Raw genomic sequence first — 16,299 nt, forward strand, 5'->3', positions numbered from 1 at the left:
TCAGTAAGATAAATAGTACATGGCTCATCTCTTGGTAACATCTCAGAGAGAAAAAAAAAAAAAGTAATAACTTTCAAATTGATCAAATTATGATTGCCACAAACTATTACTCATGCCATTTGTGGATTGTTGATTGCCTACAGTTGGTCTCGGTGTGCATATTTCTGGTCTGAATATCTTTGTGAGGGGTGGACAGGGTTGACATGAACTGTCAAGCAGTCCCTCCCACTGGGTTTGGCATTCAGGTACAGCTCCCTCCCTTCATCTATAAAGCCCCTTAAAAGCAATGTAATCTTCAGACAACTCATAGCTAAATCTTAAAGCTTTGGAGAAAAAAAAAAACAACTCTATATTTGACTTTGATTTTCTACATCAAATCCAAAGAAAGACTGTGGTACGTATCATTTCATGCATTTTTAATAATGTTTGATATCTTCTACTAATATTAGCACTTATTAAATTAAGTGCTATTAAGTGTTATTAAAGTGCCTTAAAAAACTTTTTTTAACGTTTTTTTTATTTTTATCCTTTCAGAAACCAGTGACAAGCCAAAATGAGATTCTTTCTTCCCACTGTGATCTTCTGCTGTGTTTTCACCACTATGGTCCCACTTGTGAGAGGTGACCAAAGCCCCCTGATAAAAAAGTAAGCCGCCTCGTGAACAAGCAGCCTGAGGACATTGTGTTCATGTCATATTCCTGTATAGTACTATTAGCAAATAAATAAACCCGAACTGAAATAACAGTTAATTAACATTAGTTTGAGATCTTTTTAAATTTTTTTTACAGATTTAGATCTGAGGTTTATAGCCATGCTGTCTGATGGACAAAAGGAGAAACAATATCAAATGATTATCATTTAAAAATATATATATTTGGGTAAAATGCTTTCTGCTCAACATGACATTTAAAAACAAAAAAAACTTTTTTTTTCAAGATCATGTAGCTAGTTTGAGTTCATTTCACCAATAACATCTTGCTCCCTCCTCTTGATAAACTGATTTTTTTTTTTACAGGCTTAGAGAATCGCTTCAGAAACACATGAGCAAATACCACAGCACACAGCTCAGTGCAGCTAGTGCGCAGACATCTGTGGGGTCATCGCAGAAGGATGGAGAAACATCTTTAACATCAGCAAGGTACAAACCAGAGGAAGGCATCAGTATTCCTTCCAGTTACATTTAGTCAGCTACTTTTACTTTAGTTTTTTTCTGAACAAAATGTACCTGTCGGAAAACTTTCACTGCTCCGTACTTTATCATTTTTACTTGAATGCAAATCTTTTGATTTCTTGTTGTACATTTACCTCATGTTACCTAACTGATCCAAAAATGCAACAAAAATGGAACAGACACACGCCTGCTGTTTATATTTAAAGTGATATTTCATTGTTCTAATGTTATGTCTTTATCGGCTGAGCCTGATGAGTCTTTAAGAGGCCATAATAAGTACATTTTGTCCATGATATATATTATGACAAAAAGTATTTTTCAGTTTTCTTGCAGATATAATGTGCGGAAAATTCTGGAAATGTTAAATTTTTTTTTTTACCCGAATTTGTTATTTTGTGATCATTATTTAAAATTTTAAAATTCAGGTCATCCTTTCAAACAAATTCCATACATATTTATATGGAATCTATCTGATTCCATAATTTTAATATCAGATAGGTTCCAACCATTTCTAAGTACTTGAGTTGCCTCGTTGCTAAATACTGTCTTTATTTTGGTTGTAGTTATTTTGTTATTAATAATATTTACCTCTGCTGGAGTTAACATTCATTCGAGTTAACTTATGTTTATTTAAGTGAAAATGTATGGCATTCTATCTGCCTCTGGTTCACCTTTTAGTGAAAACACATATCTCAGAAAAGAAAAAGCAATTTGTTCTTTTTCTGAAAGCAAAGTACAACGTTGATATCCTCATCAGATCCACCCACATCTGATGCATCTTAAACCTTATTTTGGGGGATTGTGTTTTATTAATCCACCTTTGAGAGTGTTTAAACTGGCAGCAAGAGACAAGTAAAATAGCTCTCTTATTTAAAAAATATGTTAAACACATTATACTATTTACACCTTTATGTGACTTACTTTTTTTTCTTGTTGGAAAACACCAAACAACCAGATAGGAATAGGAAACCAGATAGGAAAAACAATACAAAAAAGTGTAAAATATTTTACTGCTGGTGAATTAATAAAAAGACCTACATTTACATGACTGTGTATTAAAAGTTTAATTTTATCAATGACTGCTAGTGTGTGGCTCTGTAGCTCTTCTCTCCATCGTATCCGGCTCACTATGGCTGCACTATTCAGTCAAGGATTTAATTTGAGCAGTATTTTAGTTTTGAAAAAAACCTTTATTTTGAAAAAAAAAAATGACTTTAGTCTCCATTCCTCTTCTGTCTAATATAGACGCTTTACCCATGTCTGATATTCGGTTTATTGCAGTTATATCAACCAAACAATTTACACTATTATACTTTTAACCAGAAAATCCTGGTTCTGTCGCCTCTTGACACAAATCCTGTTCGCTTGTTGGCAGAGCTTACAATCTCCCGAAACCAGTTTTGCTCTCCTGCCACACATTAATGAGGATCAGAGATCATTTTTATGTAAAAAAAAAAAAAAAAAGAAACCTTCTGGTTGCTCTATGCATGATTAGATTAAAGATTTGTATTTACTTCTTGTCAACGCTTACATACAGATGACATTAGATGTTTTATCTGTGAAAATACAAGTTTAAAAGTTCCGAATACAGGTAATGTAAGTCCTCAAAAAATACAAATACAAAACAAAAAATTTATAGTACAAATCTACAATCCCTGTTGAAGCTGTCACACACCTCTACAGTCAGTGAGTAGAAGAAGACAAAAACAAAATTATCACTTATATCTTTGCTGAAATGTTGCTTTTAATCAGCGAACAATACAATGTTTTGTTTTACATCGTTTCCCTCTTCATTTAAAGGCAGTAGGCGACCTTTTAGATGCATTAACACCATCCACTGGAGAAGAGTGTAACAGCTTCATCAGGGGTTAAAGATTTATACTTGTAAATGACTGATCCTCACTCATGAATTTATGATTTGTACCTGTTAATTAGACTTGTAAAGGAACAGGTCTGATCAATACTCATAGATTTGCAATGTTCACTTGCAAACTTGTGATTCATTCTAATAAATCTGTAGTCTGTTCTTGGAAATTTGTGATTTACACTTGTTTTATTTTAAAGTTGTACCTTTGTTCACTTGTATTCATAACTTCCAAACTTGTACTGTTACAGACTAAGCATCTAATGTAACAGGTATTTATGAGTTGACAAGGAGCAAATACAAAAATAATACATAATTATTTATGACTTACATTGACACATTTAGACAACTATGCCTATGTTTTAGTTGACTATCTTACCCCATAGACACAGCCTTACTCTGTGATCCTGAGGACATTTCGTGGCTTTAGCCATTTTTTACGTTCAAGTAATTAGGTAAAGAAAATAAAAGTATGACATTAAATATTAAAATGTTTAGACATTAAAGTGTTACTGTTGATGCTTATTGGCTCCTCTTCATTTAGAATCACAAACAAACCTGAAGAAAAAAATCCTGAAAATATTTAACCAAAACACAAAGAACTTGCCTAAATTTAGTCAGATATTGAAAAGTAAAATGTAAAAACATGGAAAATATCCAAGGATATATAAGGTTAAGAGTTTAACTTTGAACTGCATGGCTCACTCGCTACCACCATAGTTGATCTAAATAAATATATTAAAAAATGCTATGTTTAGATTTCAATCATCTATTTTTAATAATGTGCACTTTACACAACTGAAAGATTAATCTGTAACTCTTTTGTTTTAGCTTTCAGAGAAACATAAGATCCTCATCATCACCTGGCTGCAGATTGATCACCTGTATAATTCATGATATTGTTAAATATATACCTAAGATCAGATCTCAACGGCCCTGTGCTCCAAAGGATAAGTTGAAAGACACTGGTTATGGACGGCGTCGTCGAATGGCAGACGACCATCAGCTCACCCTACAGACTGAGGGACCAAGGACAAGCACTGAAGCTACTCGGCAAGACGGCAGCAACCAAAACCTATGCTTCAACGCAGTAGAAACTACTCCTGATAGCTCAGAGTAATATGTGTTGGGATTTGACATGAATGATCCTCTTTTAATGGAAAAGCAGCTGAACTTTGAAGACATGAATTGAGGAAAAACTAGCGAAGCAGCTGGAGCTCTGGAAGCTCACATAAATAAACCCAGAACCACTACTCGCAGTAAAGGGACGGCTTTCTGTGCAACGTACACCACTCGTACCGAACCTTTATCTGTTATTTACACCTATTTAACTGCTAACGTGTATATATGAATGTAGATATTATATTTAAACAAACATTATGATTTTGTAAACGTGCTGAAAATAAATATTTCATTTTAACTTGAATTATTCTGTTTGTTAAGTATGTTACCTGATTAGATAATTTTCTTTTCTCTCACTAGTAGAAAAATTGGTAAAACAATAATGTGATGTATATGCTGTATCTGGGCTCATTTATGTCGGATTTGTGTGACAGATGTGTGCTGGAAAGGTTAAAATGAACTAATTAGGTGCTGTGCTGCCATCTAGATTTGAGTAAAAAAAAAAAATCTAAATAAAGGCTTTAAAAAATGAGTCATTTTAGCATTTCTTTATCTTGACATCACTGATTTAAGTCTAGCTGATCTAAAAATACTTCATATATGACTTAACATTATTCATGAATTTTGGCAATGATGGGAACTGTAATAGATTCCACAGAGCCTGCTTTCAACCAGTGTCAGAAACAATAAATAAATACTCCTATCTCATGGCATCCAGATGCATACGGCCGGGGCGTCATTTCGGGACAGTAACATGAAATTCTGACTTGCATTAGGAGCAAAACATGCGCCTCACATTCCTTTCTATAAATAACACAGTTTATCAGCTCCCTGTTTCAACAGAAACACATGTACTAAAATAAAATATGTCCTCTGGGAAGATGAAGCTGGAGTTGAGTAATCCTTAATGTTTCCTGAAAAAAAAAAAGCATGGTGAGATACAAGAAAAACGTACAGGGATTGAAATTATATAGTTGATACAGGATATTTACCCTGGGTAAAATGAGAATGTGACTTGAAAGGTTTTTTCTTACTTAATTGTTTTCTAATGTATTCATTGACATTAGATTCACCCCAAATGTCAAGAACACCACAGAAAATACACAAATGTCATCCGCAGAAGATGTTCCTGGTAAAATATTGTACTGATGCAGAGAAAAAAACACCAACAATTTAATGTCTCAAATAGTTTGTGGGAAAACCCTTCTTTTTCTAAAGTACAAGTTTAGGATGTATCCATAAATTAGTCCCATGGATTGTTTTGTGTAAAAGACTGTCAGTAAAACATGTTTTAATAAGAACATAGACACTTGGGGCATCAGATTTTTAATCTGTGGAGATACAAACTTACAGTTTGTGAAAACAGCTTCCAAAGTTACATCTATGCAAAAATATTAATATGATTCATAAATTTAAAAGTGCAAATCTACCTCCCCTTGTGAAGAAGCCAATTGGTGGCAGTAATGCACCTGAAGGTTTGAAAATTATTCGATAACTGCCTTTAAAGAAGAAAAATAGCAAAAAAATGAAAAGTACCATGAATTTTCCATGTGAAAATCACATGTAAGACACATGTTAACTCATAAAAAAAAAAAGTTAAAAAACAATCCACTGGATTTTGTTTACAAGTTTGAAGAGGTTTCTCTTCCCATCCAGGAAACTTTTTCAATTCAAAATGTCAGGAATAGTCTTTAGTTCAAGGCTTTAAAAAGTTGTTCAACAAAACCTTGTTTTTGTCTTAAAAACATGCAAACTGACAAATGGGTCAACCCCTTTGGAATGGGGGTCGTTTGGCTTCTTTTGTTAGCCTGCAATACCCCATACCTGTTTATGTCTCTCAAAGGGGGGTTGTTAAAGGGAATTATTGGCCTGGCTGAACAGGCAAGGTCTTCTGCTCTCCTCGCCTGGATGATTGAGAACCTTCACCAGCACATGTAAGAACTTGACTTAGATAAACTTTGCCCTTTTGTATACTTAGTGTATACAAAACAAAATATCGTTCAGTACAGCTCTGAAGACATTTCTATTTCTAAGGTGCAACAGTGAACAAATATAAATATAAGACTGGTATATGATTGACAGTTCCTCCCACATTTAGTGCACTTTTTTCCCCCATTTTATTAAACATTCAGCAGTCTGATGGCAGTGGGGAAGAAGCTGTTTCAGAATATGCTGGCCCTGCATTGGCTGCTGTGAAGTCTCTTCCCAGAGGGCACTAGGGAGAACAGTCCATGGTGGGGGTGTGAGGGGTCATTTATGATGTTACGGGTTCGGGACACGCAGCGCAGAGATGAAATATTTTTAATGGAGGGAAGAGGAGCCCCAATGATCGTCTCTGCTGTTCTCACCTCTCTCCTCACTTTCTTCCAGTCTGAGGCGCTGCAGCCTCCACACCACACAGTGAGACAGCTGGTCAGAACGCTCTCTATGGTGCTTCTGTAGAAGGTGGTGAGGATGGGTGGGGGCAGGTGGGCTCTCCTCATCCTCTGCAAGAAGCACCTTCTGTGCCCTTTTGACCAGTGAGGTGGTGTTTACAGTCCAGGTGAGGTTGCATATAATGTGCACCCCCAGTTATTTGGTGCTGTTGACCACCTCTACAGCTGAGCTGTTGATGACCAGTGGATCGTGGTTAGGCCGGTTCTTCCTGAAGTCCAAAATTATCTCCCTCTTTTTCTCCACATTCAGGATCAGGTTGTTGTCTCTGCACCGGCTGCTCCACCTCCTCCCTGTGGATTACATTTGATAGACTTTTTCACATTTGATTCCTATTTAAATCATGTGATTTATAACTAAATCAAATGTGCTTTTAACATGAAACATTTCCAAATCTGCACGCATACGTGTACTGTTGCATGTGATTAACACATGTTCATTTCACATTTTGTGCATGGGTTTTACATATGATTTTCTATTCGTGTGAAATGCATTGGTCTTCTCTGTAAGGGCAGACAGAGCTGGGATGGGGGTCTCAGGGAATGCAAGCTTCTCCAATGTTTCACCAAATGTAATTATAATCATTGCCAAACGCCTCAGTTTTAGTTTAATGAAACCACACGACACTCAACCAAAAATTAGGGTCAGCATTTAGGGATAACTAAATGCTTTTACTGCTCATGTCAATGTTGGGCTGGTGTCAACATCCGTCCAGCTTCAGGCATGAGCGCCACAAGGTACTTGACTAATTTTCTGGGGTCAAAAAGCACTTTTTGCAGGAGTCCATTCATCTTTTTTTCCCAGAATGTTATGGTGAGTGCATAGTGCTATGTTTTTTTCTGCATATAAAGAACTCTGAACGTACAGATGAACCATATTTGTGTGGATCCAAATTTCTCAGAATTCTTGGAAAATTCCTTTAGATAATTTAACTGAATAGGTTAAGTAAATCTCCAGAACTGGCTCTCCATACTGTGGATTTCCATAGGCCTTAGTTTTAGGTCCTCCGCTTTTTACTTCCTTTAGCTGACATTATTCAAGCATTTAATTACATTCTTTAATCACTATTATGCAGATGAATTTCAGTTGTATAAGTCTTTTAACCCCCAGTCTGATCACCCTTGTACCCAGTTTATCTAAATTCTGTGACTGGCTTTCCTTTCCAGCAATCGGCTCGAGTCCAAAAAAATGAGATGATGATCATAAAGCCTCCTGCACTTCAAAAATCACTCAGAGTCTTGGTTTATTTTGACCATCTCCGAAGTCCAGCAAACTAAAATCTAGATGAAATTTTAAATTCTTCTTTGACTTGCTTGTAAATCTTTCACCCCTGTTTCTTTCAATTAAAGAACATTTCGAAATTCTGACAGATGGTCTGCCCACCAGAGTTAGAAAAAGCATTCATGCATTTGTAACTTCGTGATTAGTTATGCTCTTTTAACTGGTTTGAATAAGTCTTCACTCTCACTTCTCCGAACTGTATTGGTGCGTTCAGACCGTGCGTGTTTTCGGTGTCAAAGCATCTTATTTACATGCAAAGTCTATGGGGGACAGTGCTGAGGGGTCCTGCAGCATGTCCGAGCATCAGGAGCGGCACATCCGAGCGTTCTGGCATCGGAGTGTCCCAGATTAAGAGCATTCTGCACTGGATTCCAGAAAATTTTACTTTTGCCACTGTACACCAGAGCGTCAACCCATCAGAAAAGCTGAAACTGGAATTTATTGGGGGAGATAGACACCACCTGCAGAGCTTCTGCATATGAAGAATAATTAAATATCAACTACAAAGGTAAAAAAAAAGAGGACTGGATTGTTATATGTACAAGGAAAAGAGAGGGAGCTCTCATCATTGTTGCTGACGAAAAATATTAAATTGTATTAGGACTGCAACTAAGATTATTTTGCAAATCGATTAATCTGTAGATTATTTTTTCAATTAATTAATGAATATTTGGATAGCCAAAGGTTCATGAAAGAAGATTTTTTTACAAAATTAGATCAGGGGAAACTAAAACATTCCCACCTTCCGAGTATTACTTTTTAGGATTTTGATATAATTACTTGTCGGTCTCTATACTGCAGTAAACGATTAATCAATAACTAAATTAGTTGATGACTATTTCAATAATCAATTAATCATGATTAATCCAATTAATAGTTTCAGACCTACATTGTATATTCTGGTTCCCCACTGGTTGGCCACTGGAGGAAGCTTTCAGCAGGGATTTCCAGTGCTGCTAGCTGGCGGTATGCTGGAGGTCCGGCTATCCTAACCCTGATGAAGTAACTGCACATAGGATATTTGGAGGAGGACTTTCTTGCTTAAACATATCAGATGAAGCCAAACTCCTCTCTAGATTGTAGCCAGAGAACAGAGCAGATGAACAACCCCCAGGGGCCAACCATCCAAAGCATCCAGAGCATCAAAACATCATAGAAACTTCACCACAGTTTGATTCAGCATCTGACCAGCATCCAAATTTCGGCGTTTTTGACGGCGTAGCATCTTTGGTGTGAACGCAGCATAAGAAATACTACAGCCAGACTCATGACTTGTTCTAGAAAACAAGATCAAATTACTCCTATTTTATAATCCTTACACATAACATATGGAGCACAAATAAGTTGAATGAGTTTGCTAAAAAGTCGACTATAAAGTCCCCGCTCTATATGGTAGTTGAGGGATTTAGGGGTTAGGGCGGACATTCGGACACAGTAAGCTTGTATGAGCTATGAGAACAGCAGCTTTCAAACAGAGCGTGCACGAGGAGAAATAGGCTCATGCATGCTGTTGCATGTACATATTTTTTTAAGAGGAGAGGGCTGGTCTTTTAAAAAATTTGCTAAGATACTCCACAATACCTTTAATTACTTACTTTCTAGATTTTTCCAAAATATAGGAACAGCGTGTTAAAACTAAATACTTAATCATCACTAAGTAGACTTCCGTTTAACACAATCTGGACCTACTTGCTAACAAGGCCATGCCAGCATTAACTGGGCTCTCCCAGAATGTTTAAAGGCATAGTTTGCCATTTTTACAACTGAATGTTAAATTCTGCAACTGGAGACAATATTCTTGTATGTGGCAAATGGAAATAATTTGTAAGTGAAGTTAAGGCAGAGGTTTTCAACATTTTCCAGGCCAAGGACCCCAAAAACTGATGGGGAGTTGGTGAGAGAGGACCGCCTAATTATATATATTGTATGAAATTGTGTTATATCAAACTGGTCCTATAGTCATTCTTTTACAGATGGAGTCATGCAATGAAAGTAATTTCTCCCTGGGATTATTAAAGTATTTCTGATTCTAATTTCTGGTTGATGGGACAGGTGTTGTGAATGAAATGGTGCCCAGCTTGAAAGAGCTCCTGTGTGTCTCTGGATGTGTGCATTGATGACTAAAAGACATCTTCTGCCTCCATTTATCTGTTTACTACAGTGTGTTGAATTCATGTTAATGTGGACTTATAGACATTTCAATTGGTGGAAAAAAATTGCAGGAGGGAATATAAAAAAACAAAGTCTAACCAACCAAAACTTTGAGACCCCCATGCAGTACCTCCGTGGACCCCATAGGTGTCATGGACCCCTGCTGAAGACCTATGCTTTAAGGGAAAACAATGAATTTAGCCTGACTTCAAGTTAGATGTGGGAGAAGAAAGGGCTGCATTTCATTTCTATTAATAAATTAATTAACTTTATTTAGTATTTAGTATTTAGTATTTATTATCCTAAATCATTACTCTGCAAAATTTAATGTTTTAGAAATAGAATAATGTCCCTGATAGGTTGACATGTGGGTACAAAACTTTTACCTGTCAACAATAAATCCAGATTTTCTCTTTAAAAAATTCTATGTCCCCAAATCAAAATCACTATTGAGAAAAACAAATTGCTGAGTGCCAGTGGTGCAGGGGTTAAGCATGCAAAACAAGAAAAACAGTAAAAAAAAAAAAAAAAAAGAATGTGACCAGGACTTAAAAATGACACAAAAGTGTCATTATATATAAGCAAGTAGATATGTTAAAATTGCAAAGGTGTGATAATAACGATAACGAAATTTTTGGCATTTAGTTTCTATCAAACATTTGATCAATTTTATGGTGTCATTTTTATGCTGTTTTTTTTTTATATGTTAGTTTTACACCTAGGGTGACAGAAACACTTTACCTCTACTTTTCTTACAGAGAGCACATAGCAAACAGCTTCTCTGATTCAAACAATTTACTGAAGACCTGAAATAAGTGGTAAAAAAGAAAAAAGCTACAGATTCTGGAAGAAGTAGAATACTTTTCCTTGTTTAATCAAAATACACTGCAAATATTTATTAAACCCTGCATATATGCTTTTTAATTATGTTTCTTTGAAGCCATAGGTTAAAAAAAGGCACAAAAAACATTTTTTTTTGTCTCCTAGTTGTGCACAAATGAAGGTCCCCACATTGGAGGACTGATGGACTGAAGCAGTAATCCGGAGGGGAGAGCAAAAGGAAAAATGTCCTTTATGTTCCACATGGTGGTGCCACAAGCCCAGATTTAAACAGGTAGTTCACCCTACTAAGATTTTATTCAGCCTGAACTGATGCCTGAAAAAAAACACAGACATGAGAAATCATCAGCATTATCTGCAAGACTAATTCTCTCTCTAATTATCTCTGCAGCTGAATTAGTTATGTGGAGATATTCCAGAACAAAAGACATTTCCAGAACATTTCTGTTTCTGCAGAACTTTAACATAAACCACCTGGTAAATAAATAAATAATGTATTTGGTCTCATCCTACATGTGGTTTTAAGGGTTTGTATACTTTCAGAATAAAGAAAAAAATTTGTCACTGAATCATGCATTAGAGTAGAATATGTATAAATTCAGAAAATTGGTTTGATGTCAAATTGAAACTCAATAATTTCTACCGTATCTTTCCTAAAGAGAAGTTAAAAAATAAGCAGTTAGGGTCATATTTTTCCATCTAATGTAAAAAAAAAAAGGTTTTATTAAAATTAAAATTTCTCTAAGTGACCGTTAATGATGAATTTAAAAAGTCTTTGAGCACTAAAACAGTAGGTGTATTATAAAAGTGAAAACAGAGACACATGGTGGTGGAATACTAAAACCAAACCTTTATTGTATTTTGTGGAACATAACTGTGTTATTTAAGCCACAATTTCTTTAATCTTATTAAGTTATTCAGCATCTAATAGGCATCTAGCATCTAATTGGGCCTCTATTAACGATTCACTGAGGCCGCAGAATGCTACCATTGACGCATTTTTATGACCGTGAGGCGGTTCCCTAAAGGGATGGGGGCCCTTCCTCCATAACATCCAGAGGAGGTCTGATAAGTGGGAGGCCAAATCCAAAATAACATTTATGGTTTTGAGAGCGTCTGGCTGCTGAGTGGCACAGTGGGTAGCACTGCTGCCTTGCAGCAAGAAGGTTCTCCCTGAGCATGCGTGGGTTCTCTCCGGGTACTCTGGCTTCCTCCCACAGTCCAAAAACATGACTAATAGGTTAATTGACTTCTATAAATTCTCCTTAAGTGTGTGTGAATGGTTGTTACTCTGTGTTGCCCTGCGATGGACTGGCAACCTGTTCAGGCTGTACCCCGCCTCTCACCCGTAGAAAGCAAACGCTGCCGGCAGCCTGATCAATGCCCAAATTGCCTCTAACATCCTCTGTAATTGTAGATACATAAGGTAGCCTCCAAATCCAAACAGGAGAAATCCGACTATCATAAATCCGAAAATCCATAAATCTTCGATATCCTCCACTGACAACATTGTAATACACACCATCCTCCAAGCCTTCCAGGAGTCTATGGTGTATCCCACAAAGCATGTCCCGGCAGGACAGGAAGGGTCTCTTTGTCCCTGTCTTCCATTTTAGAAAATTTGATCAATTCCATTGAGAGACCAGCTGATAAGATCCATTGTGTGAATTCAGGAGAAATATGAACCGAGGTCTCAGGAAATACAAGACGCAGCAACAGGAAAGTGCGACAGAAAATAGGCTGTATTATAATCCTTGATGCAGACAACAGCTAGGCTACTGCAGTCAATGGTTGGTCTTCTTTTTCTGTTTTAAGTACTGTTTTTCTCCTAGATATAGCTATGGGCTCAGCTTTTAATGTGACTAACTGTTTGTGGTCTCTTTCATCCCTTTAACATGAAAACTGACTTAGAACTCATCTGCTTAACTGTTTCTTTCCCAGACAGAGCCACCTGTGTAGCTAGTTTACTGTTCCCTTTTCTAACATAGAAAGAATTTATAGATCCGCACTTTCTTTTGTGTGTGCTTTTGTATCCCGATTCTACTGGAAGTTTAATCATGTTAAAAGGGACTTTTTCCTTTCCACTGTTGCTGCTTGCATGCCCGGTGTGAGGGATTGCTGTAGAGTCAGTGAAAAAATGCAACCAAATATCTTCTGTAACTACAGTACATGCTAATCCAGGAGGAGTAAATACTGTAAAATTAATAACTCGATAAGATAAACTGGTTTTGTTTATTTTGCCAAATAATGTTTTATTAAATGATTTGCTTAATCATGAACCAATAACCTTTAGTCAATGATTCTTGACCCTCTTTGAAATACCTAGCAGTGAATAGACATCAGGATTCCACTAAATGACTCTTGGTCATACTTGGTTTCGAAATGTAATGAGCATATGAGGAACACATGAGGAACACATGAACACTAATATTATATCATATTATACCCTTAGTGAAATAAAGCTTGCCTAAGCTTCAACAACAGCTCAAAACATATTACTGTAGCATAGCATAGCATCCAGTCCATCCTATTAGCTTTATTTTTGCCCATCAGTAAACACATGAGGTCTTACAGCTGTTTATTCACCAAACTTGTATACTCTTCTCTGGTCATCATGTCATAATGAAATATGGACACTGGTTCCAATGTCCAAAAACCGTGATCATGGCATATGGCACAACAGATACATATATACATAAAGATACATATATATATATATATATATATATAGTAGATAATTAATTACATATAATTATAGTTATAGTATATAATTATATGTATATATACACATATCATTTTTGGTTTTCTAGATTAATGTGTGCAGTTGAAATGATAAAACACAAAAATGTATTGTAAAATACTTACCCCCTTTAGAAAAGAAATTCTTCATTTAAATGCTTTTCAAGATTTAGATCAGCTTTGCTATTCAGGTTAATTTTCCAACTGAAAGCAGCATAGAGAACACAGGCTGTGTGACATCTGCTAGAAATTCTACTGTTAAATCATGGAACCAACAATATCCCAGGCTTTGCTGAAGAATGTAGTTCAGAGGGTAAGCTGGAGCATGGACATGTAAGTATACAGGAGTATATTGCAATATATATTATTATTATCGTAAAGAACTGTAGACATGTCTACATTGATCAGTAAATTGCATAAACTAATATCAAGATCTATGATCTGTATCTGTGACTTCATTGTAATTGTAATCTCATTCCAATCCAAAATTTAGAACAAAGTAAATGTCCCTACCACCCCAATATTGATAAGTACTTAGAGAAGTAATCAGATTTTGTGATATTCTGTAATATTGGAACTATTGAGAGCTCCGTGAACCACGTGACGGTGAGGGAGCAAGGTCAGGGAGGGAGTGCCAGAAATCTACTCAAAAGGTGAAGGGGATGTTACTTGGTTCAAAACACATCGGATAGGAGATAAAAATCCGGCCAATCAGATCCATCAGAAGATTAACTCCCCTCGACTGACAGAAACGCCCCCAAAACAGAGCAAGGAAACTTAATTTTTTTACAAGAACAGACAGAATGGTAGAGTGGGTGTGTTTTACTTTGAAGAGTGCTTAAAGAAAAAAAAGAGTGCTTGAATTATTACACACACCCGTGATCACAGGTATGTGCTGTTTTGATTATTAAATGAGTGGTCGTGATTTTTGGCAGGATCTTCTGAATAGTAGTCAATCAAAGGTGGTTCACTTTCTCCAGTGACAGCTTGCAGAAAAAGATCCACAAGTGGGAAACTACAGGCGCATAAAAAGAATTCATAGGTTTCTGTTCTCCCTAATCCTTTTTCAACCATTTGTGTAAAATCGCCATGCCATGTGAGGACATGTTATAGAATAGAATAGAATAGAATAGAATAGAATAGAATAGAATAGAATAGAATAGAATAGAATAGAATAGAATAGAATAGAAAGGAATGGTAGAATAGAACAGAAACAGAGACATTCTGGTGTTTACAGCAGAAAAAAGATTATAGAAAAAAAATTGTCACACAAATGTGGACCTTAGAAAAATGTATAAGAATAGCATACTAGTGAATAGTAAAAAGATAAACAATAAAATACTCTACAGTTAAGTTATTCAACAATATGAAACTGTGCACCTGGAAAATAAATGAACCAATATACAGCTATGCACATTTTTACAGTAATGCATATTTCAAAAATAGCAGCAACATCAGAGATGTGCAAAATGACAACAACATGTTATTTAACTTACTTAGATAGAAACTGTGCAAAATCAGCATGAATGTAAGAACTTATTGAGGTTTTTGGGAACAGTGGTGGTTATACAGTCTTCCAGCTGCTGGGAGGAAGGATCTGTGATAACGCTCCCTGGTGCATTTTGGGTGCAGCAGTCTGTCACTGAAGGAACACTCCAGTTCAGCACCAGCTTCATGCATGGTGTGGGAGACATTCTCCAAGAGAGATGTTTATTTAGTTAGGATCCTTTTGTTTCCCACCTCTGCACCGAGTCCAGAGGGCATCCAACCCCAGAGCTGGCCTTCCTGATCAACTTATCTAACCGCTTTCTCTCAGCTACTGCTCCAATAGACGGCTCCATAGAAGATGGCTGATGTCATAACAGAGTCATAGAAGGTCTTTAGGATAGAAGGAATATATGTTTTTAGGCCTTAGATTAGGACTTGTTTGGGGATCTTTTCACCATCCCAGAAAATAAGTATGGAATTGCATCAGCCTGTTAATACTTGTTTTATGGCTGGAGGGAATCTAGTGAATCAGCTTGAAAGAACATTGTGATGAAATAATGAAGTAACAGTTAAAGACTTAGGTTAGTAGTTAAAGCTTTGCTGCAAACATGTCTTCTGAATGAATAATATCCTAAAGAACTTACAGCTTTAGGAAAAGGAGGTCAAAGAAAACTAAACTCAGCTACAATACGTCTTACAGGATGAATTACATTTGAAAAAAATTCTCTGAGATTGTTTAAAAATGATCTTTATATTTGACATTCATCCCTCATAAATGCATATAAAATAAGACACAATCAACCCATTGCTGCAGTCTCACGTCGTTTGATAGATGGTATTTTTTTCCATGATGATGTCTTGAAATTTGATCATGACCATAAAATCTGAACCTCGCAAACCGTAATTCCTTTTTTCAAGATGACAAAAAAATGAGGAACAAGGTTGATTTCTTTCATCCCAAAGGGAAATTATATAATAATATTATATTCTGTATTTGTCTTTTAATGTCCGTTAGAAAATATTAGAAAAAAATTATATAAAAAATATAAAGGAAGACAATAAAAAGCAATAGAAGATAAATATGTACATAGAAACGTAGTGCTGCTAGTGCCCGTCAAGACTCTGAAATGAGTTGATGGTTTGTTTAACTGTCAGTTTGGGCCTCTATACTCAGATCTCATCACTTCATAGCCATCCTGCACAACATGTC

The 16,299-nt window shown here is 36.1% G+C and overlaps 1 long non-coding RNA gene across 1 annotated transcript; it reads left to right on the plus strand.

Moving 5' to 3' along the window:
• Positions 1–302: 302 nt before the first annotated feature.
• On the plus strand, positions 303–4,631 carry LOC107100993. The gene is made up of 4 exons (XR_001482057.1): positions 303–394; positions 535–645; positions 1,016–1,138; positions 3,867–4,631. It is a non-coding gene; the product is annotated as an uncharacterized LOC107100993 (long non-coding RNA).
• Positions 4,632–16,299: the final 11,668 nt, after the last annotated feature.

Source organism: Cyprinodon variegatus, unplaced genomic scaffold (genome assembly GCF_000732505.1).
Source record: "Cyprinodon variegatus isolate N-32 unplaced genomic scaffold, C_variegatus-1.0 Scaffold1042, whole genome shotgun sequence".
Lineage (NCBI taxonomy): Eukaryota > Metazoa > Chordata > Actinopteri > Cyprinodontiformes > Cyprinodontidae > Cyprinodon > Cyprinodon variegatus.